This window comes from Garra rufa, chromosome 15 (genome assembly GCF_049309525.1).
Source record: "Garra rufa chromosome 15, GarRuf1.0, whole genome shotgun sequence".
In the NCBI taxonomy this organism is placed as follows: Eukaryota; Metazoa; Chordata; class Actinopteri; order Cypriniformes; family Cyprinidae; genus Garra; species Garra rufa.
In genome coordinates, this window is record NC_133375.1 from 42,009,425 (window position 1) to 42,012,236 (window position 2,812).

At 39.1% G+C, this 2,812-nt stretch overlaps 1 protein-coding gene across 1 annotated transcript in view; it reads left to right on the forward strand.

The window, feature by feature from the left end:
- The first annotated feature begins 2,458 nt into the window (after nucleotides 1-2,458).
- plat (plasminogen activator, tissue) overlaps nucleotides 2,459-2,812 on the forward strand; it is a 30,780-nt gene continuing 30,426 nt past the window's right edge. Inside the window, exon 1 of the mRNA XM_073819297.1 lies at nucleotides 2,459-2,572. The gene's annotated coding sequence lies outside the window, so the exon portion shown is untranslated. The remainder of the gene's footprint in view (nucleotides 2,573-2,812) is intronic.

Genomic DNA, 2,812 nt, shown 5'->3' on the forward strand with positions numbered 1-2,812 from the left:
TTAGCAGTTAACAGCACAGGCGCCCGAGGTAATTTAGTCTTTTAATTTGTTGTCTTAATTTTCTGCTGAGGAAAGCACAGTCTTTATGTAAAGTCTAATGGACTAACAGATGTATAGTGAAACTTGAAAGCCGAAAAAATAGGAAGAAGAAATATTTTTGTAAGTTCTCTGAATTTTAAAAGAAAATACTGTTTCAGTCTTTATACCTTAAATTTTTACTTAATGTGTATTTGGTGTAACACATTTTTTTGTCAGATATTTTGCTCGCAATGTGCTTTTTATCAAGGGCATAATAATCTATCTGCCTGTATAAACTGAACATTTACTTAAATAATATGAGATGCTTTTAACTTATTTCCTACTGAACTGTCACTATAACTGAATTGTAGCGTTCAGTTAATTAACTACAAACTACAAAAAACCTTTTCCGTCTAACACGTATTTTGAGGTGCAGCTCTTCATTTTAATGTGGTTTAACCAGTTACCTCACCTGAATGTGTTTGTAGATTTGTGTTGGATGTTTTCTTTGAAATGGAAATGTTTATTTTTTATTCGTAAACTTATTTCAGTTAATGTCATAAAACTAGCAGGTTGGAACTGCTCCAATTTAGTTAAACTAGATCCATTCATTTCAAGCGATTCACTAGCAAAATAACTTTTGACACCGCTTGTAAAGATACTAATATTGATGGGTAAAACAGCTTTTCAAATCAGTGCATTGCAAATGATTGTGCTTCAATCAGATCGCATATCTCAAATCATTTGATTGGGTTTGGGACTTTGGAGTGGGTTTTTGAATAATTTGATTCAGATCGGGACTTCAGACCGGGTTTGTGAATCATTTGCTTCAGATCGGGACTTCAGAGCGGGTTTGTGAATCATTTGCTTCAGATCGGGACTTCGGAGTGGGTTGTGAATCATTTGATTCAGATCTGGACTTCGGAGTGGGTTTTTGAATAATTTGATTCAGATCTGGACTTCAGAGCGGGTTTGCGAATCATTTGATTCAGATCTGGACTTCAGAGCGGGTTTGCGAATCATTTGATTCAGATCGGGACTTCAGAGCGGGTTTGCGAATCATTTGATTCAGATCTGGACTTCGGAGTGGGTTTGTGAATCATTTGATTCAGATCTGGACTTCGGAGTGGGTTTGTGAATCATTTGATTCAGATCGGGACTTCAGAGCGGGTTTGTGAATCATTTGCTTCAGATCGGGACTTCGGAGTGGGTTGTGAATCATTTGATTCAGATCTGGACTTCGGAGTGGGTTTTTGAATAATTTGATTCAGATCTGGACTTCAGAGCGGGTTTGCGAATCATTTGATTCAGATCTGGACTTCAGAGCGGGTTTGCGAATCATTTGATTCAGATCGGGACTTCAGAGCGGGTTTGCGAATCATTTGATTCAGATCGGGACTTCAGAGCGGGTTTGCGAATCATTTGATTCAGATCGGGACTTCAGAGCGGGTTTGCGAATCATTTGATTCAGATCGGGACTTCAGAGCGGGTTTGCGAATCATTTGATTCAGATCTGGACTTCGGAGCGGGTTTGTGAATCATTTGATTCAGATAGGGACTTCAGAGCAGGTTTGTGAATCATTTGATTAAGATCTGGACTTCGGAGCGGGTTTGTGAATCATTTGATTCAGATCGGGACTTCAGAGCAGGTTTGTGAATCATTTGATTAAGATCTGGACTTCGGAGCGGGTTTGTGAATCATTTGATTCAGATCGGGACTTCAGAGCAGGTTTGCGAATCATTTGATTCAAATCCAGACTTTGGTGCAGTAAGAAAACATCTTTAAAACAGACATAAATGTCACTTACAATGAGATTAGATCATAAACAAACAAAAAAATCTTCCTCAGAAGAGTGACAAAAACAGCAACTCACTTCAAGTCTGAATTATGAGCTAAAATTACATCCATAAACTTTTTGTCAACTCATTAATCTGTTGCATGACCTCTTAATATTTAAGAAGAGAACTATAGTTTCCAAAGTCAGAAATTGCCTAAGATTTCCAAGGGTGTAGAATTTAATAAGGACGCTATGACATGTCCCCAATATCCAGTCACTACTAAACCGTGTGTAGGCTAAATGTTTATATCTCACAATTCTGATTTTTATTTTTTTCAACAGAAATGCGAAAAAAATCCGAATTGTCAGATTAAAATATCGCGATTTCCTTTTTAGCCTTATTTTTCCTTGTCGGAAACCGGTTTCATAGCTTTTGCTATCGTTCATTACTATAACAGGCACTTGATGTTGTCTAATGCAATGCCTTGCGTACGTTTTACGTGTCCACATACTTCAGTTGAATATTACATCATTGACATGTCATTACTCCCTGATCTCACACACTTATCGTGCATTCCTGGCGCTCACTCCGCCGGTGTGGGGCTGCCCCTCTCCCCGCCCCGCATCAGCATCATCACCTCCGGAATAAATATCCTGAGATTCACGAGCTCAGACACAGACACACGGAGGAGATTCGGAGAGACGCTTTACTTTGGATTAAGACGCATTTACGCGCATTGACGAGGAAGCGGAGCACAGCACACTTGTTTCGAGAGGTGAGACACGAACATTATTGCATGCATAAACATGTTTCATTGTATGCGTTTGAACTGTCTTCCTAGATAGCAGGATTTTAGGGCATCATAGAGCGTTTACCGGCACAGCTGATGGAGGAAAACAAACAGCAACTCACCAATGATGCTCAAAAATTCTGTCGCAGTACACAGCGAAGTAGGATTTGAGACATGACTGAGGAGTTAAACGTTTAAGGCTTATTTGGAGTTTGCATATAGTTT